The sequence below is a fragment of the Manis javanica genome, chromosome 12 (genome assembly GCF_040802235.1).
Source record: "Manis javanica isolate MJ-LG chromosome 12, MJ_LKY, whole genome shotgun sequence".
NCBI classification, from domain to species: domain Eukaryota; kingdom Metazoa; phylum Chordata; class Mammalia; order Pholidota; family Manidae; genus Manis; species Manis javanica.
The window spans coordinates 80,949,531-80,975,813 of record NC_133167.1 but is presented as its reverse complement, the minus strand read 5'-3'; the positions used below and the strand labels follow the sequence as shown (position 1 = coordinate 80,975,813).

Here is a 26,283-nt window from a genome sequence, read left to right as displayed (position 1 = left end):
AAGTAATTGTGCTTCTAGAAGAACAGGATATGATCTAAATAAGCTTGAGAGAGGAAAAGACATGTCAAACTGGTTACAAAAAGCATGAAAAAAATGTGACCAATTAGACTGAAAAAATATGGAGAACTTCTGTACATCAGAAGACATCATTAAGGGATTAAAAGGACAAGCTGCCAAGTAGTATGCACTTGACATACATATATTTCATAAAAATATTCAATAACCAGAAATAAATCTAAAAGCCAGTCTGAAAAATGGCATACAGTCTAATCAAAAACCAGGCAAAAAACCTGAACAGCAAAAAGGCATAAGAGAACTTTTTAAGGCAATAGAAATGTTCTAAAGCTGGGTTGTGACAGTGCTTACCTAATTCTATTTATGAACTAATAATAGCTCAGTTGTACACTTATAATAGGTGAATTCTGTGGTGTGTAAATTATACCTCATAAAATTGTTAAAAATACAATATTATCAAAAGATAACCCACTTATAAGCAAGGCTAACATTACTGTATTTCTTTTTTTATTTCCTAAGCCACTTAACTTATAGTTAGGCGCACAGAAAGTCTAGAGAAATATTGGTAAAATAAATTGATGAATAAGATAAAGTATCTCCTTTTCTAAAAAAAATGATAGAATAAAGGGTTTCTTCTGAGAAGTGGTAGGTGCATGGATATAAGGAAAGAGGTTGTAGTTATTCACCCTAGCCACTTGGGGAAATTATTTTTCTGAACCATCTAGATATCATTCAGATAAAGTCTACTATAGTATTTTCTGTATTTGAACTTTTAAAAACAATTTTACCATGAGAAAATAACAAATAGACAAAATAGAACATTCTGATTTATATATTTGCCTTTACTAACAAAACATTAAATTCCTTATCAGGAGTAATATTAGATATTTGTATCCATACCATAAGGGGGTTGATATATTTCACTATTATGTATTTCATTTAACATAATTGGTTGTTAAAAATATCTCTTACGTATTCTTTTTCTGGATTATCACTTGTATTTGATGGAATTTTCTTCGGCAGTACAATGTGTTGAAATGAATTTGGAGAACCTGAAGGAAGAAAACAAGCAGTTAAAACTGGGTCTTAAATCTGACTAAAATTTGTATAGTTTTCTTTCTTACGATTCACTTATGCAAATAAGAGTCATCACTATATACCCCATAAAAACTGTGCCTTCAGAAGAACACAGTTTATTTCAAAGCCAAGGCTTAGGTTTTCACATCTCAAGAGTTGTTGACCTTGAAGGGAACCACACCAAAGGGTAAATGGCATCTTAACCCTGAACTTTGTGGTCAATCCAGAGAGGCTTCCTAAGGCTTCCTTCTCTGATTGTTCTGGAACTGTATAAGTTACCGAGAGATAGGATAAGAGGAAGAATGGTCAAGGTTCAACTTTCTTCCACTCTCATTAAGACAATAGGGACTTTAGAGTAAAATACTGAGACACAGAAAATAGTTTACTTTTTAAATTCCGGAGTTTACAAACAGATTCATACCAAACACTAATATTTAGAAATCTTGTATTATCTGGAGGAATGGATGTGTATTTAATCATTCTCAAGAACTTATTTTGATAGTCCAAAAATGTCCCAGATAAATTTCTACTTGTTATGCAAAAGTACCCATAGAGGTACATATAGTCCAAGGTGGTGGACTCCATTATCTGAGTATTAGAATCATATTCTTGTAGAAAGCATTGATAATACTAGCTAAGCACCATGGAAAAGTTTTTTGTTGTTCCTTAAGAAAACAGAATAGACCAAAAAATAATCAAAGATGTATTTCAAGAAAACTTTCCTGTTTGAAACAACAGGCTGGAAAGTACACTGCATTTCAGAATGAAGACGTATTCTACTAAAGTTATTGGATGTCTAAGACAAAGAATCTTATGAGAATATGAGTAAAAATAATAAAATAAAAAAATAATATTGGGCATAAGGGAGAAAAGCTGGCTGGCTTGAGAATATTTTACAATGGTATTCAACATTACAAGACTGAAGAATACATCTAAAAACAACTTCAAGGACTGAGGAATCTTATACCCAGCAAAACTGTCATTCAAATACAGAGGCAAAACACAGATATTTACAAGCAAAAAAATAAAGAAAAATAGTTCACATGTGCCCATCACAAAAAGCAGACAAACTTCTCCCAGTAAAGATATTAACAGAGTTCAAGTAAGAGGCCTAGTTGTGAGGACTAAGTAAATATAGAATAAAGGCTAAAAGCTGTGGGAATCATAGTTATTTAATACAATGCAAATGTTACAGTGATATGGAGAAAATTACATATGTAACAATATCAGGAAGTATACCAGATGAAGGGTAATATATATGCCTACTAATTTAAGTTTCCTTAAATTAATTTCAGTGTGGTTATAAAAATATGACTTAAAGCTAAAAATTAAGAGGTAGAAGTAGAAATATATTATCTAATGGCATAAAGGTATGGAAAAGCAAGATTTAAAATACCCATAGTCATGTAATAAAGAGGAGAGTAGGAGGTGGAAGAAGTAGTAAGATAATAAATATCCTAATTACTCACAGTGAGAAATCACTAGTTACTAATAAAACTAAATCTAATATGTAAAACAGATAAATATTCCAAATTAAGAGAACCCACACAAGACACCCAGAAAATAAACTAAAAAGTCACAGATTCTTACAGTGAAAGACTTTTTGCCAAAAGATTGGAATCAGAAATGTATGAAATAAATAACACTAAAAGAAAAAATCTCAGTCATATCAAAACTATAAGTAGGATGAAATGACTACAAGGAAAATCCCCATAGATCCACAAAATCAAAACCCAACTATTCAGACTTTCAATGGAATACTAAACTCTGACCATAAACTAATACTCATTTTTGAGGACCTACCTAAAATACATCTGTGGTTCACTTTAGAAAAGATGTATTATATAAGAAATCAGGTGATGAATGGAATTTAGGTTGAAATCTATGAGTGCATTCAGGGGTCAAGTTCATTCTATTATAATTTGCCCAATTATGGAAGAGTACACAGAAATAGATAACAATAAGCAATTTCTGGAATCCCCATCTTGCCTCCCTCATCCACTGAATGAGGCTTGTTATGATAAGAAGGGCCAAAGGGAAGCCCCTCACTATCATCTGTGCCATCACCAGAACATTAAGCCAAAAGTCTTCCTGATTCAGAAAGTAGTCCTACCAAAAAAGAATTGTAATATAAAAATGCAAAGATTCTTATTCTTTTCCCATTTTATTTGTTTGATCTATACAAATGATAAATAAGCAACACAGAATGACAATGAGTTGTGTTAAATTTAATCAGATGATAACTGCAATAACAGATATTGTTCCAGATATAGAATCTTTACTGAAGCAAATCATCTCAGGCATTGGAACCTGTATGTAACCGTACACATATGTTACTGATTGAAGAAGGTGCTGTTTCTTTTTATCCAAATAAGCACAGAATTCCAGGAGCAAGTTTGCATTTTCACTTGGGAGAGACAGTAGTGTACCTTCACCTGAGGCAGCATCTTTATCATCTCTGGTTCTGCTTCTACCTGAACCCTAACATCTCACTATCTGTAGAAGATGGAATAACAACAGCCCAATGATGTCCATGTCCTAATCCCAGAACCTATGAATATGTAAGATTACATGGCAAAGAACTAAGGTTGCTAATCAGGTGACCTTAAAATAGGGAAATAGTCCTAGATTACCAAAGTGATCTTAATTTAGTCACAAGAATCCTTTAAAGTAGAAAAGTGGGGCAGAAGAGAGAATTAGAGAGACAACAGTGTGAAAAGAACTTAGCCCAATACTGCTGGCTTTGAAGATAGAGGAAAGGGACCAAGCCAGTAGATGCAAAGAGCCATTAAAATATGGAAAAGATAAGGAAATGGACTGTCTACTACAGCCTACAGTAGGAACACAGCACCACCACCATCTTAATTTTAGTCCATTAAGAACCATTTTCCAGAACTGTAAAATAATAAATTTGTATAATTTAAGCCACTCATGGTAATTTGTTATAGCAAAGATAGGAAATTAATATATCATCTAAGAGGAAATTATCCTGGAATTCTGGGATGCATTCTGAAGACTACATTCATGGCATCATGTCTCTAAGACCTGAAGTAGCAGGTATATTAGATGCCTTGGTAAAAACCAGGTATGGCAGAATTTTTATTAAACACAAACATACACATACAGAATCGACTTTTAATGGTCTAGTGGTCTAGGGCACACTGGAAAATATCCTACATAAATGGCAAGAGGCACATTTGCCAGACCACTCTGGACTTTGGAGGCAATATGTATCACATATAAGGCTGGGCTACTTTGACTGTTTTACTGAACAAACCACAGGCTTCCAGCTCTATGAGATACCAGAATAAAAGACTCCTCAGCTGACTGAGGCTACTGTGTAAGCGCTCTGTTTTCCATTTATGACCGGGAAAGATTATAGTACACTAAAGGACAGTGACAAATGTGAATGTTGAATAGAGCCTGTGATAATCCCCAATCATTGCAAAGGCCCATGATGTTCTAAAGCAAACACATGCCCTTATTGGTAAATGTAGTGCACTGAATGATGTCCCCCCACATGAAATTTTCACTCAGAATCTGTGGATGCAATCTTATTTGGAAAAAGGGTCTTTGCAAGTTGCATTAAGATATGGATCATGCGATAAGACCATTCCAGATTAGGGTGGGCCCAAAATCCAATGACAAGTATCCTACAAGTAAGAAAAGGGGAGAATAGCACAGGGGAGACAGGGATATGAAGACAGGCAGATTAATATTTCTACAAGCTGAGGAATGGACTAATATGGCCACAAGCCAAGGAATGCCAACGATTGCTGGTAGCCTATAGAATCTAGGAGAGAGGCATGGAATAGATTCTCCTACAGAGCCTCCAAAAGGAATCAACACAGCCTTGGTTTTGTATCTCTGGCCTCCAGAATTGTAAGGGAATACATTTCTGGTTTTTTTTTCTTTTTTCAGAGGGCATCTCTCATATTTATTGATCAAATGGTTGTTAACAACAATAAAATTCTATATAGGGGGGTCAATGCCCAATGGACAATCATTAATCCATGTCAAGCCGAATTCTCATCAGTCTCCAATCTTCTGAAGCATAACGAACAAGTTCTTATATGGTGAACGAATTCTTACATAGTGAATAAGTTCTTACATGGTGAACAGTACAAGGGCATTCATCACAGAAACTTTCGGTTTTGATCACGTATTATGAACTATAAACAATCAGGTCAAATATGAATATTCGTTTGATTTTTATACTTGATTTATATGTGGACCCCACATTTCTCCCTTTATTATTATTATTTTGTTTATTTTTAATAAAATGCTGAAGTGGTAGGTAGATGCGAGATAAAGTTAGAAAACAGTGTAGTGTTGTAAGAGAGCAATTGTAGATGATCAGGTGTGTGCCTGTAGACTATGTGCTAATCTGAGCTAGACAAGGGCAATAAAACATCCACGGATGCAGAAGCTTTCTCTCAAAACGGGTGTGTGTGTGTGTGTGTGTGTGAGGTTCTATGCTTCACCACTATTGTTCCCCGATTTCTCACCTGATGGCCCCCCTGCGACTGTGCCTGTCTGAGGTTGTTCCTCCCTTGAGGAATCTTACCCGTCTCTGACTAACCAGTCATCTTCCGGGGCCATACAGGGAAATGTAAAGTTGGTAAGTGAGAGAGAAGCCATATTGTTTGAAAAGGTTAGCTTTTTACTTCTTTGCAGATTTATGCCCTGTGGTTTCTATGCCCAGCACTTGTCTCGAGGTATCTTTACCACCTGGAGGAATTATGATACCCGGTAAATTCGATATGAGGCACGAATTCTATTTAAGGGTTGTAATTAGGAAGGAAGAAGAAAAGCTGTAGAGGTAGCATATGGAAGAAAACATGGGAGGATTGATTACTTCTTTGACATATCTTCTTGTAGAGTACCTTAAGCATGTATAGGTTTTAAAGTACTAACTAACTTGCACACACATATTAACATAATGGGAATACGGTAACATAAACAAAGCAAATCTATAATTACCAGCCATCTCCAGTGAAGCCAAGAAAACCATTTAGGCACACTAGGCGTTTGTGAAAATTAGTCTATGATATGATGGATATTGTCCAACTGTACTTGAACAGTCTGAGAGAAATCAGACAAATTAAAGCAACCCATTTCTGGGATCTGTTCACATCCCAGATGTTCTTTTAACCGTAGATAGTCTATAGTCGTAAGATTTTGGAGTGCTACAACTTGCACCCCTCCCAACTCCTGGTTGAGTTCCAACAGTACAGATCCGGTCAAATTCGTTGTCTAACTATATGCACATGCCAGCCTAGACATCTCCCTCCTCATTCCTATGGCAAGTCCAGGAAACAGTGGGGTGGACGCAACCACAACCGCAGCATCGCCCGGATCCCTGTGGAGGCTTTTTGATGATCATCCCCCAGCACGAGCCCTCCAGAGAGTGCTGATGCCGGAAGCTCCTCCTCAGATCGTATCTTAGTTCATTTTCTGGGTATCCAAGCTAGGCCTTGATCTTCTGCATAGAAACAAACAGACCCTTTGCCGAAACTTTGACATGCCCTCTATACCACTGTGTAGAACTCATGGGAGGTCAGCACACAGGAACTGCTTTTTTTTTTTTTTTATTAAGAGAAAGGCATATTATCAGAAAAGAGTACCTCCATAGCTGATCATCTGACACCCTTTAAGTGATCAACATCAAGGATATTTAAAGCATGTGTTAATCTTTGATTTACCAATAGGTTTATCCTATCAAGGAGTAATCCCCCTTTTCTTTCTTTCTTTCTTTTTTTTTTTTAATCTTTAATCTACACTTACATGAAGAATACTATGTTTGCTATGCTCTCCCCTATATCAGGTTCCCCCTAAAAACCACATTATGGTTACTGTCCATCAACATAGCAAAATGTTGTAGAATCACTACTTGTCCTCTCTGTGTTGTACAGCCCTTCCTCCCCTTTCTCCCTCCCCCCACTATGCATGCTAATCTTAATACCCTCCTTCTTACTCCCCTAATCCGCCCCTCCCCACCCCTCCTCCCCAGTTCCTTTCCCTTTGGTACCTGTTAGTCCATTTTTTGGTTCTGTAATTCCGCTGCTGTTTTGTTCCTTCAGTTTTTCCTTTGTTCTTGTACTCCTCAGATGAGTGAAATCATATGGTATTTCTCTTTCACCGCTTGGCTTATTTCACTGAGCATAATACCCTCCAGCTCCATCTATGTTCCTGCAAATGGCAGGATTTGCCCTCTTCTTATGGCTGAGTAGTATTCCCTTGTGTATATGTACCACATCTTCTTTATCCATTCATCTACTGATGGACATTTAGGTTGCTTCCAAATCTTGGCTATTGTAAATAGTGCTGTGATAAACATAGGGGTGCATCTGTCTTTCTCAAACTTGATTGCTGCATTCTTAGGGTAAATTGCTAGGAGTGGAATTCCTGGGTGAAATGGTAGGTCTGTTTTGAGCATTTTGATGAACCTCCATACTGCTTTCCACAATGGTTGAACTAAATTACTGTTGTTTTAAGCCACCAGTTTATAGAGCTTTGATAGGCACCCACAGGGAACGAGTAGAATATATAACTATATTTCTTTTATGAAAAGTTTTGAGCTCACTTCTGGGCTCTAACTGAAGCAAACCTCAGACTATATATGTGTTTTGGTCTGTGACTCTAAATGATCTTGCAACCTGAGCCATTCTTTACAGACTGACATCATCAGGAATTCTGCGGACTACTCCTATGATATCATATGTAATCATATAGAAGTGTTACTATAAGATTGGGCTTGAAAAGATGCTAAAAGCTTTAAGTTGCATAAGCAAGTGATCCATACCCCAGTATCTCTGTTCCTGTCACATTCCCATCACTTCATCAAAACTACATTTACGTAGCCATGGCAATCAGACAACACAAAGAAATAAAAGGCATCCAGATTGGTAAGAAAGAAGTTAAACTGTCAATGTCTGCAGATGACATGATATTGTACATAAAAAACCCTAAAGAACCCACTCCAAAACTACTAGATATAACATCTTAATTCAGCAAAGTTGCAGGATACAAAATGAACACACAGAAATCTGTTGCATTCCTATATAGTAATGATGCATTAGCAGAAAGAGAAATCAGAAAAACAATTCCATTCATAATTGCATCAAAAAGAATAAAATTGCTAGGAATAAACCTAACCATAGAAGTGAAAGACTTGTACTCTGAAAACTACAAGAAACTCATGACAGAAATTAAAGAAGATACCAATAAATGGAAACACATCCCATGCTCATGGATAGGAAGAATTAATATTGTCAAAATGGCCATCCTGCCTCACGCAATCTATAGATTCAATGCACTTGCTATCAAATTACCTACAGCATTCTTCAACGAACTAGAGAAAATCGTTCTGAAATTCATATGGAACCACAAAAGACCTCGAATAGCCAAAGCAATGCTGAGAAGAAAGAATAAAGCTGGGGGAATTATGCTCCCTGACTTCAAGCTCTACTACAAAGCGACAGTAATCAAGACAATTTGGTACTGGAACAAGAACAGAACAATAGACCAATAGAACAGACTAGAGAGCCCAGATATAAACGCACGCATATATGGTCAATTAATATACAATAAATGATCCATGGACATACAATGGGGAAATGACAGCCTCTTCAACAGCTGGTGTTGCCAAAACTGGACACCTACATGCAAGAGACTGAAACTGGATTATTGTCTAACCCATACACAAAAGTAAACTCAAAATGGTTCAAAGACCTGAATGTAAGTCATGAAACCATAAAACTCTTAGAAGAAAACATAGGGAAAAATCTCTTGAATATAAACATGAGCAACTTTTTCCTGAATGCATCTCCTCAAGGGAGTGAAACAAAAGCAAAAATGAACACATGGAACTACATCAAACTAAAAAGCCTCTGTACAGCAAAGGACACCATCAGCAGAACAAAAAGGCATCCTACAGTATGGGAGAATATATTTGTAAACGACATATCCAACAAGGGGTTAACATCCAAAATACATAAAGAACTCACACGTCTCAACAGCCAAAAAGCAAATAACCCAATTAAAAAATGGGCAGAGGATATGAAGAGACAGTTCTCCAAAGAAGAAATTCAGATGGCCAACAGACACATGAAAAGATGCTCCACATCAGGAAAATGCAAACTAAAACAACAATGAGATATCACCTCACACCAGTTAGGATGGCCAGCATCGAAAAGACTAAGAACAACAAATGCTGACAAAGGAAGGATGCGGAGAAAGGGGAACCCTCCTACACTGCTGGTGGGAAGGTAAACTAGTTCAACCATTGTGCAAAGCAATATGGAGGTTCCTCAAAAAACTGAAAAAGGAAATGCCATTTGACCCAGGAATCCCACTCCTAGGAATTTACCCAAAGAATACAAATTCTCAGATTCAAAATGACATATGCACTCCTTTGTTTATCACAGCACTATTTACAATAGCCAAGATACGGAAGCAACCTAATTGTCCATCAGTAGATGAATGGAAAAGGAAGATGTGGTACTTATACACAATGGAATACTATTCAGCCATAAGAAAGAAACAAAGCCTACCATTTGCAACAACATGGATGGAGCTAGAGGGTATTATGCTGAGTGAAATAAGCCAGGCAGAGAAAGACAAATGCCAAATGATTTCCCTCATTTGTGGAGTATAACAATGAAGCAAAACTGAAGGAGCAAAACAGCAGCCGACTCACAGACTCTAAGACTAGTGGTTACCAAAGGGGAAGGGTGTGGGAGGGTGGGTGGGTAGGGAGGGAGGGAGAAGTGGATTGAAGGGTATTATGTTTAGTACACCAGTGTTGGGGGTCACAGGGAAGCAGTGTAACACAGAGAAGGCAAATAGTGAATCTGTGGCATCTTACTACACTGATAGACAGTGACTGCAGTGGGGTATGGGTGGGGACTTGATAATATGGGTGAATGTAGTGACCACATTGTTTTTCATATGAAACATTCATAAGAATGTATGTCAATAATACCTTAAAAAAACAGAGGAACTGAATAGATATTTTCCCATAGAAGACATACAGATGGTTAACAAGCACATGAAAACGTGCTCAACATCACTAATCACAAAAATGCAAATCAAATCCACAATATCTATCACCTTACAACCTGTCAGAATGGCTAGTGTCAAAAAAACAAATAAGTGCTGGGCAGGACAAGGAGAAAAGGGAACCATTGTGCACTGTTGGTGGGAATGTAAAGTGGTGCAGCCACTATGGAAAGCAGTAGGGAGATTTCTCAGAAAACTAAAAATATAATACAATAAACCCAGCAATTGTACTTCTGGGTATTGACCAGAAAAAAACCCCACTAATCTGAAAACGTATATGTACTCTTATGTTTATTGCAGCACTACTTACAATAGCCAAGATAGAGAAGCATCGTTAGGTGTTCATTGACGGATGATGGATAAAGATGGTACATGTATACAAATGGAATATTCCTCCGCCATAAAAAAGAATGAAATCTTGCCATTAGCAACAACATGGATGGACCTAAGGGTATTATGCTGAGTGAAATAAGTCAGACAGAGACAGAGAGACAACACCATATGATTTTTCTCTTACATGTAGAATTAAAATAATCACACAAACAAAGATACAAAAGCAGTCACCAAAGGGTAAAGAGGTGAGAGGGTATGCAAAATGGATGAAGGGCATAAGCAGGTACAAACTCCTAATTTATACAATAAATAAGTCAGGAGGATGAAAAGTACAGCAGAGGGAATAGTCAGAAATATTGTAATAACTTTGTATGGTGACAGGCATACTTACCCTGGTGAGCTGTCTGCAGTGTATCGAATTGACAATCACCATGTTGTACACCTGAAACTAACATAATACAGTGTGAACTATTCTTCAATTTCTTAAAAGAATTTTAATAAGTACAATATTCTTCCATTGTAAAAGGTCATTATTTCTGGGGTGCTTTTCTGTGCAAGATACGTGGAGGTACTTCTGTGAGTTGCATGGCAGAGCTACAAGAATGTCTGCCCAAAACCCAAATCAGGGAGGAAGAGAGCTGTCCTTCTGGTTATTAAAATTATCTTCCCCTCTCGTGAGTCACTTCTAATCCCGATGGGCGTCCAAGCACCGCCAAATTCCCAGGGTGACGGCAAAAGGAGCCACAAAGCAGGCAGGGACCCCGGGGTTTTAGGCCAGGTAGGCCACAGTTTGGCAGAAACAAGTACGCTCTGGAAGAAGGAAAAGACCTGCCTCCGCCGGGACCCAGGGTAACTGCGTCTCCGGTGGCTTACCGGGTCCCGACGCGGCCAAGGCCCCCAGCCCCGCAAGCACCAGCTCCACACGAAGCATGCTATCGCCTCCCTGCTGCCGACAACTGGGCGAGCAGCCGGTAAACGGCTCCGCACGCGTGCGGGGTGGCGCGCTCACGCGAGGCCGCACGGCGGCGGGAGCGCCCCCGGTTCATTGGCTGGCAGGCGCGGCCCCCATGCCCCATCCCTGCACCCGCCTCGGTTCGCCCAGTGTCCTGCCCCTGCCTTGTAGTTTCAGTAAACATTTACGGAATTTAATATGATCTGATTTGTACTTAGAAAACCTGTGTACTCAGAGACGCAGGCATCTGCTTGATGGAAAGGGAAAATTTTGTGAACATATAGTAGTGATATCAGTTACAGACAATGTATTTCTGACTATTGAAACATCTTTAGCAGATGGAAAGGAAGCCCTTTAGTATTTTCAAATTTTGAAGTGTCACCTATGACCAATAAATTTTACAATTTTTAATTGCAATCCAAAATAAAGACAAATCTAAGTGAAAAGCATATAAAATATGTAAAAATATATTGTAAAAATAAAAGAAGTTCAGATTGATCAGAGTCTTTGAGAAAAACCTATTCAAAAATCCAAGAAATTACTCTACTATGAGTAAAGTTTTAAGTTACATAGTTCTTTTCCAACTGTAAACTTTCAATGATATTAATTACAGTTGCGAAAATAGAGATGATATGCATGAAAGACATCACATTTTAGTTTATACGAATTCATTCAGATATTTAAACAAATGAATTTTCATTTGGGATTGTTTACAATTTTTAACATATATCTGTTAAAGTAATTGACCAACTTCAGAGAACTGACATACCCATCTTCAAAATTTATTTTCCTTTAATAATAAAAAGCCATTGTGTACAATTTGGCAGAGGTTTGAAATATCAGTGAGATCTGTAAAAGTCTGACTAGTAGTTTTATTTTTTTAAGTATAGTATTTTAATTAACAAGTAGCTGAGTATTTAGGAAGTTTCTGGGCGACAATATAATTTCAAGTATTTTATTCATTGCAAATGTTATATCTGTATGTGTATATATACACAAACCAAAATTTCTTGAAAAACTAATGAAATTCAGTTAATAAACCTATTATTAAACTTTATTATGAAAGGTTATGAAAAATTTTAAGTGTTTAAAATTTGACCATTCATACCATTTCTTCCATAGCAAAAAGTCACTTTTTAATAAGGCTGGGATAACTCTCAGACACCACACTAGTTCTTTTGCATTATAAGAAAACCTTTTCTTCCCTTCTTTCTCCAGCCTAATTTCTTTGAAAATATTAGTGTCAACACAGACATGATCCAGCACACCTTAGTAAATGTAAACATTCTAAATTATATTAATAGCAAGCTTTGAAGTTTCAGATTTTAGACTTAAAGTGCTCATGAGATTCTCAAGTGGTTTTTGATAGCTCGGTTGATTGAAGATATCATTACTCCTGCTTTACTATAAGCCATGAATCAACAGCATGTCTGATTAGTTCTATTAAATACTTCGTACCTTAAAGTTTAATTTATTTAAAAGAATGCTATTGTAAAAGGATGCCATGCTTTTTAACATAATTCATAATAGAAATTCTATTATTAAATTAACTCATACTATTCATTATCCAGACCGATCCATAGAATCTATTACCCATAGAATCCACAGAATCTTTTATCCATAGAATGATCATAAAATTGGAAGAACTGTGTGTGAATACATGTACATACCTTTAATGTATTTTGTACTTTCAAAATAATATGATGTCCTAATTGTGGGTTTTGTGCATTCTTCTGAAGACAGATTATTCTTTTATTTGTGTGGTCAATGAGATAGATGACATTGTAGCATATTATGATTATTAAAACATGCAAGATGAAAAAAATTAGATATTATTGGCAGCTAATTAGCTTTCATAGGCCTTAGATAATCACATGTTCAACCAGAAACTACATTAATGATAACTAAGGTCAAAATTCAGAATTACATTTAAGCACATAAATGACAAACTTAAACCAATAGGTAATATGGGAATCATTACAGTAACATATTCAAAATAACATAATCCATATTAGGTGCAATAACTGCACAGATGACTGAATAAGACTCATTCAGTGATGGAAATGGAAATGTTATTCTAAATTCTCTGGTTTTACTGCATTTCTCATATTTCTTAATTCCCACTCTTCCCACAATTTCTGTTTTTCTGGGTTAATAACATTTGTTTTGTGGTATTGTTTTATTCATAGTTGCAGCAGGAAGAAAGTCTTTTCAAGAAAATATCAGGGAAAAAAAAACGATCAGTTCAGTTCCCTGAACACATCTGCAAAAGGAAGGGTAAAAGCATCAAGCAAGTGAACTGTATAGAGGAGGTGCAGGTGCAGGGCGAGCAGGAGTTGTTTCCCTGAGACGATACTTTCAGTTGTGGTGGAGGTGGCCTGTGAGGGGAAAAAGACAGTTAATCGGGTGTTCTGACTGAATGAAATGATGCTACATTCGTTACAACCTGACATGATGCCACACATAATATCGCTGGCGATTCTTAAGAGTATATTATGTTCTGAGATGATTCTTAATCTGATATGCAATGAGTAAAGGATGCAACCAGAGTCTACAATGGAGTAACTACCTTACATTAATGCTGTCTTACAATCAACAGTGCTGTATGAAGGTTCTGGTTTATGTTTTTAAAAACGCTAGTGCACAAAATTGAAAAGATGAGTTAGAAAAGGCAAGTGAGGACACAGGTGAATAAGCACCACTCTCAAGCTTGCAGAATTTAAGGGCAGCAAATTACGGCTAAATGTAAAGCTAGCTCTCTGTCTGCATACACGCACCTGAAATAGCAGCTCCTTCAAATAAAATATCTACTCCGAGAACTGACCCTGCTTTGACTTCTACACCTGTCCTCAATCCTGACACTTTGACCAGCGCACACCCTTCCTTAACTTCTCCATCCAATTCTAAAAACCTCCACTACAGAAACACACTAGAAGACCTGTTGAATATCTTACAATTTATATCTTCCTCTCTTAATCTGCAGTTGAATTGCCATGCACTCTTATCACATAATAAAGATTATACATGAGGACACTCATGTATTTCAATGTTACACTTCAATTGTAATTTGAGGGACTTTTAAGAGTGGGAGAGGTGAGATGCATTTTACAGGATGCAAAATACAGCAATAAATGTTTTCCTTTCTTTCTGACGTTAAGGCCATTCATTGAGTCTTTAATTTCAGATATTTTTCAATTCTAGAATTTTCACCTGATTATTATTTTTTATTGAGAGGGCATCTCTCATATTTATTGATCAAATGGTTGTTAACAACAATAAAATTCAGTATAGGGGGGTCAACACTCAATGCACAATCATTAATCCATGTCAAGCCTAATTCTCATCAGTCTCCAATCTTCTGAAGCATAATGAACAAGTTCTTACATGGTGAACGAATTCTTACATAGTGAATAAGTTCTTACATGGTGAACAGTACAAGGGCATTCATCACAGAAACTTTCGGTTTTGATCACGCATTATGAACTATAAACAATCAGGTCAAATATGAATATTTGATTTTTATAATTGATTTATATGTGGATCCCACATTTCTCCCTTTATTATTATTATTATTTTTATTTTTAATTAAATGCTGAAGTGGTAGATAGTGTGAGATAAAGTTAGAAAACATAGTTTAGTGTTGTTAGAGAGCAATTGTAGATGATCAGGTCTGTGCCTGTAGACTATGTGCTAATCCGAGCTAGACAAGGGCAATAAAACATCCACGGATGCAGAAGCTTTCTCTCAAAACGGGGTGTGTGTGTGTGTGTGTGAGGTTCTATGCTTCACCACTATTGTTTCCCGATTTCTCACCTGATGGCCCTCCTGCGACTGTGCCTGTCTTAGGTTGTTCCTCCCTTGAGGAATCTTACCCGTCTCTGGCTAACCAGTCATCTTCCGCGGCCATACAGGGAAATGTAAAGTTGGTAAGTGAGAGAGAAGCCATATTGTTTGAAAAGGTTAGCTTTTTACTTCTTTGCAGATTTATGCCCCGTGGCTTCTATGCCCAGCACTTGTCTCAAGCTTTACCACCTGGAGGAATTATGATACTCGGTAAATTCGATATGAGGCACGAATTCTATTTAAGGGTTGTAATTAGGAAGGAAGAAGAAAAGCTGTAGAGGTAGCATAAGGAAGAAAACATGGGAGGATTGATTATTTCTTTGACATATCTTCTTGTAGAGTACCTTAAGCATGTATAGGTTTTAAACTACTAACTAACTTGCACACACATATTAACATAATGGGAATACGGTAACATAAACAAAACAAATCTATAATTACCAGCCATCTCCAGTGAAGCCAAGAAAACCATTTAGGCACACTAGGCGTTTGTGAAAATTAGTCTATGATATGATGGATATTGTCCAACTGTACTTGAACAGTCTGAGAGAAATCAGACAAATTAAAGCAACCCATTTCTGGGATCTGTTCACATCCCAGATGTTCTTTTAACCGTAGATAGTCTATAGTCGTAAGATTTTGGAGTGCTACAACTTGCATCACCCCCAACTCCTGGTTGAGTTCCAACAGTACAGATCCAGTCAAATTCGTTGTCTCACTATATGCACATGCCAGCCTAGACATCTCCCTCCTCATTCCTATGGCAAGTCCAGGAAACAGTGGGGTGGACGCAGCCACAACCGCAGCATCGCCAGGATCCCTTTGGAGGCTTTTTGATGATCATCCCCCAGAACGAGTCCTCCAGAGAGTGCTGATGCTGGAAGCTCCTCCTCAGATCGTATCTTAGTTCATTTTCTGGGTAGCCAAGCTAGGCCTTGATCTTCTGCATAGAAACAAACAGACCCTTTGCCCACACTTTGACATGCCCTCTATCCCACTGTGTAGAACTCATTGGAGGTCAGCACAGAGGAACTGCTTTTTTTTTTTTATTAAGAGAAAGGCATATTATCAGAAAAGAGTACCTCCACAGCTGATCATCTGACACCCTTTAAGTGATCAACATTAAGGATATTTAAAGCATGCGTTGATCTTTGATTTCCCAATAGTTTTATCCTATCAAGGAGTAATTCCCCTTTTCTTTCTTTCTTTTTCTTTTTAATCTTTAATTTACACTTACATGAAGAATACTATGTTTACTATGCTCTCCCCTATATCAAGTTCCCCCTAAAAACCACATTACGATTACTGTCCATCAGCATAGCAAACTATTGTAGAATCACTACTTGTCCTCTCTGTTGTATAGCCCTCCCTCCCCTTTCTCCCTCCCCCCCATGCATGCTAATCTTAATAACCCCCTTCTTCTTCCCCCCCTTATCCCTCCCTGTCCACCCATCCTCCCCAGTTCCTTTCCTTTGGTACCTGATAGTCCATTTTTGGGTTCTGTAATTCCGCTGCTGTTTTGTTCCTTCAGTTTTTCCTTTGTTCTTGTACTCCTCAGATGAGTGAAATCATTTGGTATTTCTCTTTCACCGCCTGGCTTATTTCACTGAGCATAATACTCTCCAGCTCCATCCATGTTGCTGCAAATGGTAAGATTTTTCTGCTTCTTATGGCTGAGTAGTGTTCCATTGTGTATATGTACCACATCTCCTTTATCTATTCATCTACCGATGGACATTTAGGTTGCTTCCAATTCTTGGCTATTGTAAATAGTGCTGCGATAAACATAGGGGTGCATCTGTCTTTCTTAAACTTGATTGCTGCGTTCTTAGGGTAAATTGCTAGGAGTGGAATTCCTGGGTCAAATGGTAGGTCTCTTGAGCATTTTGATGAACCTCCATACTGCTTTCCACAATCGTTGAACTAATTTACATTCCCATCAGCAGTGTAGGAGGGTTCCCCTTTCTCCGCAGCCTCGTCAACATTTGTTGTTGTTTGTCTTTTGGATGGCAGCTATCCTTACTGGTGTGAGGTGATACCTCATTGTAGTTTTAATTTGCATTTCTCTGATAATTAGCGATGTGGAGCATCTTTTCATGTGTCTGTTAGCCATCTGTATTTCTTTTTTGGAGAACTGTCTGTTCAGTTCCTCTGCCCATTTTTTAATTGGATTATTTGGTTTTTGTTTGTTGAGGCATGTGAGCTCTTTATATATTTTGGATGTCAAGCCTTTATCGGATGTGTCATTTACAAATATATTCTCCCATACTGTAGGGTTCCTTTTTGTTCTATTGATGGTGTCTTTCGCTGTACAGAAGCTTTTCAGCTTAATGTAGTCCCACTTGCTCATTTTTGCTGTTGTTTTCCTTGCCTGGGGAGATATGTTCAAGAAGAGATCACTCATGTTTATGTCTAAGAGGTTTTTGCCTATGTTTTTTTCCAAGAGTTTAATGGTTTCATGACTTACATTCAGGTCTTTGATCCATTTTGAGTTTACCTTTGTATATGGGGTTAGACAGTGGTCCAGTTTCATTCTCCTACATGTAGGTGTCCAGTTTTCCCAGCACCATCTGTTGAAGAGACTGTCATTTTGCTATTGTATGTCCATGGCTCCTTTATCAAATATAAATTGACCATATATGTTTGGGTTAATGTCTGGAGTCTCTAATCCGTTCCTCTGGTCTGTCGCTCTGTTCTTGTGCCAGTACCAGATTGTCTTGATTTCTGTGGCTTTGTAGTAGAGCTTGAAGTTGGGAGTGAGATCCCCCCTGCTTTATTCTTCTTTTTCAGGATTTCTTTGGCTATTCGGGGTCTTTGGTGTTTCCATATGAATTTTTGAATTATTTGTTCCAATTCATTTAAGAATGTTGCTGGTAATTTGAGAGGGATTGCATGAAATCTGTATATTGCTTTGGGCAGGATGGCCATTTTGATGATATTAATTCTTCCTAGGCATGAGCATGGGATGATTTTCCATTTATTAGTGTCCCCTTTAATTTCTCTTAAGAGTGACTTGCAGTTTTCAGAGTATAAGTCTTTCGCTTCTTTGGTTAGATTTATTCCTAGTACTTTTTTCTTTTTGATGCAATGGTGAATGGAATTGTTTTCCTGATTTGTCTTTCTGTTGGTGTTCATTGTTAGTGTATAGGAAAGCTACAGATTTCTGTGCATTAATTTTGTATCCTGCAACTTTGCTGTATTCCGATATCAGTTCTAGTAGCTTTGGAGTGGAGTCTTTAGGGTTTTTTATGTACAGTATCATATCATCTGCAAATAGTGACAGTTTAACTTTTTCTTTACCAATCTGGATTCCTTGTATTTCTTTGTTTTGTCTGCCGTGGGTAGGACCTCCAGTACTATGTTAAATAACAGTGGGGAGAGTGGGCATCCCTGTCTGGTTCCCAATCTTAGAGGAAATGCTTTCAGCTTCTCGCTGTTCAGTATAATGCTGGCTGTGGGTTTATCATATATGGCCTTTATTATGTTGAGGTACTTGCCCTCTATTCCTATTTTGCTGAGAGTTTTTATCATGAATGGATGTTGAATTTTGTCAAATGCTTTTTCAGCATCTATGGAGATGATCATGTGGTTTTTGTCTTTCTTTTTGTTGATGTGGTGGATGATGATGGATTTTCGAATGTTGTACCATCCTTGCATCCCTGGCATGAATCCCACTTGGTCATGGTGTATGATCGTTTCGATATACTGTTGAATTCTGTTTGCTAATATTTTATTGAGTATTTTTGCATCTACATTCATCAGGGATATTGGTCTGTAATTTTCTTTTTTGGTGTGGTCTTTGCTTTGTTTTGGTATTGGGGTGATGTTGGCTTCATAGAATGAGTTTGGGAGTATTCCCTCTGCTTCTATTTTTTGGAACACTTTAAGGAGAATGGGTATTATGTCTTCTCTGTGTGTCTGATAAAATTCCGAGGTAAATCCATCCGGCCCCGGGGTTTTGTTCCTGGGTAGTTTTTGATTACCATTTCAATTTCTTTACTCATAATTGGTTTAACTTTTGTGTTTCTTCCTTGGTCAGTCTTGGGAAGTTGTATTTTTCTAGGAAGTTGTCCATTTCTTCTGTGTTTTCCAGCTTATTGGCATATAGGTTTTCATAGTAGTCTTTAATAATTCTTTGTATTTCTGTGGAGTCTGTCGTGATTTTTCCATTCTCCTCTCTGATTCTGTTGATTTGTGTTGATTCTCTTTTTCTCCTAATAAGTTTGGCTAGAGTCTTATCTATTTTGTTTATTTTCTCAAAGAACCAGCTCTTGGTTTCATTGATTTTTGCTACTGTTTTATTCTTCTCAATTTTGTTTATTTCTTCTCTGATCTTTATTATGTCCCTCCTTCTGCTGACTTTAGGCCTCATTTGTTCTTCTTTTTCCATTTTCGAAAATTGGGATCTTAGAGTATTCATTTGGGATTGTTCTTCATTCTTCAGGTGTGCCTAGATTGCTATATACTTTCGTCTTAAGACTGCTTTCGCTGCGTCCCACAGAAGTTGGGGCTTTGTGTTGTTGTTGTCATTTGTTTCTGTATATTCCTTGATCTCTATTTTGATTTGTTCATTGAACCATTGATTATTTAGTAGCATGTTGTTAAGCCTCCATGTGTTTGTGAGCCTTTTTGTTTTCTTTGTAGAATTTATTTCTAGTTTTATACCTTTGTGGTCTGAAAAATTGGTTGGTAGAATTTCAATATTTTGGAATTTACTGAGGCTCTTTTTGTGAGCTAGTATGTGGTCTATTCTGGAGAGTGTTCCATGTGCACTTGAGAAGAATGTATATCCTGTTGCTATTGAATGTAGAGTTCTATAGATGTCTGTTAGGTCCATCTGTCCTAGTGTGTTGTTCAATGCCTCTGTGTCCTTACTTATTTTCTGCCCGGTGGATCTATCCTTTGGGGTGAGTGGTGTGTTGAAGTCTCCTAAAATGAATGCATTGCAGTCTATTTCCCTCTTTAGTTCTGTTAGTATTTGTTTCACAAATCCTGGTGCTCGAGTGTTTGGTGCATATATATTTAGAATGGTTATGTCCTCTTGTTGGACTGAGCCCTTTATCATTATGTAGTGTCCTTCTTTATCTCTTGTTACTTTCTTTATTTTGAAGTGTATTTTGTCTGATATTAGTTCTGCAACCGCTGCTTTCTTCTCACTGTTGTTTGCCTGAATAATGTTTTTCCATCCCTTGACTTTAAGTTCGTGCATGTCTTTGGGTTTGAGGTGAGTTTCTTGTAAGCAGCATATAGATGGGTCTTGCTTTTTTATCCATTCTATTACTCTGTATCTTTTGATTGGTGCATTAAGTCCATTTACATTTAGGGTGACTGTTGAGAGATATGTACTTATTGACATTGCAGGCTTTAGATTCGTGGTTACCAAAGGTTCAGGGTTAGCTTCTTTAGTATCTTACTGCCTAACTTAGCTCGCTTACTGAGCTGTTATATACACTGTCTGGAGATTCTTTTCTTCTCCCCCTTCTTATTCCTCCTCCTCCATTCTTCATATGTTGTGTGATTTGTTCTGTGCTCTTTCTAGGAGTGCTCCCATCTAGAGCAGTCCCTGTAAGATGCCCTGTAGAGGTGGTTTGTCGGAAGCAAATTCCCTCAGCTTTTGCTTGTGTCGAAATTGTTTAATCCCGCCATCTTATTTAAATAATAGTCGTGCTGGATACAGTATCCTTGGTTCAAGGTCCTTCTGTTTCATTGCATTAAGTATATCATGCCATTCTCTTCTGGCCTGTAGGGTTTCTGTCGAGAAGTCTGATGTTAGCCTGATGGGTTTTCCTTTATAGGTGACCTTTTTCTCTCTAGTTGCCTTTAAAACTCTTTCCTTGTCCTTGATCCTTGCCATCAAAATTATTATGTGTCTTGGTGTTGTCCTCCTTGGATCCTTTCTAGTGGGGGTTCTGTGTATTTCTGTGGTCTGTTTGATTATTTCCTCCCCCAGTTTGGGGAAGTTTTCAGAAATTATTTCTTCCAAGATACTTTTCATCCCTTTTCCTCTCTCTTCTTCTTCTGGTACCCCTATAATATGGATATTGTTCCTTTTGGATTGGTCACGCAGTTCTCTTAGTGTTGTTTCATTCCTGCAGATCTTTTTATCTCTATGTCAGCTTCTATACGTTCCTGTTCTCTGGTTTCTATTCCTTCAATGGCCTCTTGCATCTTATCCATTCTGCTTATAAATCCTTCCAGGGGTTGTTTCACTTCTGTGATCTCCTTTCTGACATCTGTGATCTCCCTCCGGACTTTATCCCATTGCTCTTACATTTTCCTCTGCATCTCATCCCATTGCTCTTGCATTTTTCTCTGCATCTCTGTCAGCATGTTCATGATTTTTATTTTGAATTCTTTTTCAGGAGGACTGGTTAGGTCTGTCTCCTTCTCAGGTGTTGTCTCTGTGATCTTTGTCTGCCTGTAGTTTTGCCTTTTCATGGTGATAGAGATAGTTTGCAGAGCTGGTATGAGTGACCGCTGGAAGAGCTTTCCTTCTTGTTGGTTTGTGGCCTTCCTCTCCTCGGAGAATAGCGACCTCTAGTGGCCTATGCTTGGCTACCTGCCCATTTGCTATGGAGTTTATCTCGGCTGTGACTGTGGGCCTGGCCTGGCTGGGGATGCTCCTCCAAAATGGTGGAGCCCCTTTGGAGGGGTAGTGGCCGGGAGGCTATTTATCTCCATAAAGGGCCTCTGTGCTCCCTGTTGCCCAGGGGGTTAGAGTGCCCAGAGATCCCCAGATTCTGGGCCTCTGGTCTAAGTGTCCTGTCCTACCCCTTTAAGACTTCCAAAAAGCACTCTCCAAACCAAAATAACAACAGCAACAATGAAAGAGGAAAAAAAAAAAAAAAAGGAAAAAACACACGATTTTCTTTGTCCTCAGGTGCTGGTCCCAGGCACCCGCTCACCGGTACTGCTGCCCTGCCTCCCTAGCACTGGGGTGCCTGTCCCTTCACGGCTTCTAGTAAGCACCCGCGAAAAAAAAAGAGGGTGAAAAGCACGATATTGTTTGTCCTCAGGCGCCGGTCCCAGGCACCCACCCACCGGCCCTGCCGCCCTGCCTCCCTAGCACTGGGGTCCCTGTCCCCCTAAGGCCTACAAAAAGCACTAGCCAAAAAGAAAAAAAAAGGGAGAAACACGTGATTTTCTTTGTTCGCCAGGCATCCGCCCACCGGTCTTGCTGCCCTGCCTCCCTGGTATTGGGGTCCCCATCCCTCCAAGGCTTCCAAAAAGCATTAGCCAAAAGGAAAAACAAAGGGAAAAATGCACGATTTTTCCTCCCCAGGTGCCGGTCTCAGGCACCTGCTCACCGGTCCTGCCACCCTGCCTCCCCAGTACTGGGAAAAATGCGTGATTTTCTTTGTCCTCAGACACCGGTCTCAGGCACCCGCTCACCGGTCTTCCTGCCCTGTTTCACTGGTGTTGGGTTCCCTGTCCCTTTAAGGCTTCCAAAAAGCACTCGCCAAAAAAAAAAAAACAAACCGCCGGTTTCTTTCCACCTGCCGGAAGCCGGGGGGAGGGGCGCTCGGGTCCTGCCGGGCCGGGGCTTGTATCTTAGCCCCTTCGCAAGGTGCTGGGTTCTTGCAGGTGTGGATGTGGTCTGGATGTTGTCCTGTGTCCTCTGGTCTCTATTTTAGGAAGAGTTTTCTTTGCTATATTTTCATAGATCTATGTGGTTTTGGGAGGAGATTTCCACTGCTCTACTCACGCCGCCATCTAGGCTCCGCCTCCTGATTATTTTTTTTTAAGTTTCTAGTTCTGTGCTGAAATTCTCAATCTTGACTATTAATTCTGTGACATAATCGTCAAGAGGTATTTTGAAGTCTATGCCTGATAACGCTACTAACAGAATACCCTCTGGGTCTGCTTCTGTGGTGGGCTGCTCTTGGTGGTTCCAGTCCCATGGTTTTTTTCTTGGATGTCTACTCTTTTGACTGGGGCAAAACACAAAAACAGCAGACAGCTGTTGAGAATCTGGTTCACCCTCCCCCCTGGGTCCCAACACAAAGCCTGGGATGTCTGCCAGGGGACCTCTTCCTTGGCAGGGCTCCAGGTCTTGTGCCCTCCTCAGCCTCATGGCCTCTTGGCTCCCACGCTGAGAACAGGCAGGCACTACTAGCACAGATCTACGGCCCCAAAGGCCGGGCTCATCTCCACACCACATTTGTCCCCTGGGCCTTAGTCCCACAACTCCTCATTTCCTTAGTAGTCTGTTGCCTTCAAACACATATTTTCATATACTGTCTAGCTTTTCTCGCTGTTCCTAATGGGAAAGACAGGACAACCCATTGATTCTCCATTGCTGGGTATTTTAAAGGCCTTGCTTCTGAATCTTACAAACACCGAAGGCTGCAGTACCAGTTGGTTGTCTTGTTCGGGTGTCTTTAAAATTTCATTTTGACCCTATACTAATAATACATGACAAAATTTATATAAAAATTCTCAAAAGCTTTTCTACAAATTGTGTTCTATCTAAACTGTTGGCAATAACTACCTTGCTCTAAATTAAAGTAAAATACATGGTAGAACATAGACATTAACCCTGCGATTTGGTTGAGTAATCTAAGTGAATTCACTTCAGACCTTGATGGGAACTGCTGAGGCTGCTTGGCTGCATAAGATGGTACTGGAAATCTGTTTGCATGTATAGGCTATAAAGGAAAAAAAGAAGTTATCACCACAATGCACTCATAAACATGTTTGCTATGCAGTTTGTTATTTTTCATATAAAAGGAAGAAATATATTTTAAATCACTGAATAAAGGATTTACTTACAGTGCTGACATTCAAAAATATTTTGTTTATCCAACACATCATGACCACTAAATATGGTCTTAATTCTTTTAAGGCTATATTTTTAATTCAATAATACTAAATATCAAATAAATATCAATTTATTAATTATTAATCTTAATAAACATTAATGTGAAATATTAATATTAAAGTATTACATGCTTGGTTCTGAGCAACTACTTTAGTTAAAAGGTAACATATTTCCTATGTCAATAAATTTTGAATAAAGTCTTCAAAAATGTATCACCAAAGCTACATAGTGCCTAACTCATACTGGAAATTCCACTAATTTTTACAACCCTTAATTTTGGAATTCATGAAATTCTTCCTTGACAAGGAAGTTCAAGTGAAGTTTTACAACAAACAGAGACTCTATAACATGGAAAAGTGTAAGAATATTTTTCACATATCACATTACACGAGGAAAGGTTAGGGAAGATCAGATGTAATTACTAAATCACTAACAAAATGACCATGACCAAGAGGTTCCCCACTATCTCCTGATATTTCCTACAGCTCTGGGGTTGGCAGAATATAAACAGTGTTAGAGAAGAGCTTAAACATTATCTGGGTCCTACTATGAAAAGGTGGTCTTATCGTCTGCTATTTTTTGCCCCACAGAGTAATTTGCTTTCACTGTGAAAATGGGGGAGGCAAGACAATGTCTCCATCCCTTTCTCCCAAGCCACAGGAACAGCACTTTAAAAGGATAGTTAAATAAACACCACTTCTGTGAATTTATGTGATATACATTTCTACATGCATGCAAAGACCTACTTACAAGGATGTTTAATACCACATTTTTTTTATAGTAACAAGATTTGAAACAACCTGTTTTTAAATTTGTGAAACATCCATAAGATGGAGCAGTATGCAGTTATTAAAAAGGATGGGATATATGCCTATTACTCGCAAACAGTGGACTAAAAGGTTCCAAGTACAGACCACCTTAAATGCTGGTTCAAATATTAAATGGGTGTATTAAACACTTGGTGGATGAGTTGCTAGAAAATAAGAAAACATCTTAAAGACTGAAACCAATAGGAAAGTATGAAAAAGTCTACAGTATGTAGCAGCATGTTTCCTGTGAATATCTCCCTATCCTCAGTAGGCTATATTATGCATTTACAGAAAATATATAGACCTAGGAAAAGAAAACAAACAAACCTGGGGCCTGAATTAGATGAATGCTGAACAGAAGACCTTACATAATGCCTAGGCCCACTGGGTTAACTAGATAAAGAAACACCTGTTCAAAAGAACAGTGGGGAGAAAACAAAAAAGAACAGTGGGGACACTCCCTTTACAGTCCTTGGTACTGTTAGGAGAATAAAAAAAAGCATCTCCATATGAATATACACCCATCCTCAGAAGGGTTTATGGGGCCAGAACTCATAACACTTCTGTGACCCAGAAAACATTGACAAAAATTTTAATTCAAAGGCATCAAAGATTGACTATCCTCCAGGCACCTCACCAAATACACATATTCTGTATAGGAACTCACTGCAATTCAGGGCTAAAATAATTCCCTCATATGAAGTTGCAAATAATATGAGTTTAGTTAATATCAAAAGCATAGTAAGAAACAAACCACCACAAGAGAACTGGCACAAATAACAAACCACAGAGCCCACCATGACCACACACATGTTAAAACAATCAAGATAAAGCACAAAAAGTAGGTACTTTTAATACTGAAAGAAATAAAAGCTTTAAAAATTACAAAGAAGAGCCAAGAAACCATCACAAATAACCAGGCAGATTGTAAATCTAATTTATCTTATAATATACCTAAAGACTAGCTGAGAAGGAAAATGAAATGGGACAACTCACAGGAATACAAGAGAATTTGTGAAGTTGGGAGGAAACAGAAAAAGCAGGAAAACAAAATCATAAAGTAATATGGTAGGAAAACTATATTAATAATTGCAAACCATGTAAATGGATTAAAATCTCAAGTTAAAAGGCAAATTAAAAAATTTCTTTAATCCCAGATATTGTTTACAAGAGGCAACATAAGGAAAAAGAAAAGTTACACTTAAAAATATATAAGGCAAATATTAAACAAAAAGATAAAGCTAATTTTGCTGTATTACTGAGAGGCTGTCTTACCTAATCTCATGTAAAAGGATGCTGGCCACTAACAGGTGAAAACCTATAGCTACCAGGCACAGGTAACCATCAACATAAAAGATGTAACTTGAAGA

General features: G+C 38.1%; 2 long non-coding RNA genes across 2 annotated transcripts in view; one reads left to right on the top strand and one right to left on the bottom strand.

The window, feature by feature from the left end:
* Window positions 1-26,283, top strand: part of LOC140845157 (uncharacterized) — a 112,537-nt gene that overhangs the window by 50,859 nt on the left and 35,395 nt on the right. The window lies entirely within an intron of this gene.
* LOC140844793 (uncharacterized) lies at window positions 565-11,690 on the bottom strand. Its single transcript, XR_012123291.1, has 3 exons — window positions 11,362-11,690; window positions 10,880-10,936; window positions 565-1,067 (listed from the first exon to the last, which is right to left on the bottom strand). It is a non-coding gene; the product is annotated as an uncharacterized lncRNA (long non-coding RNA).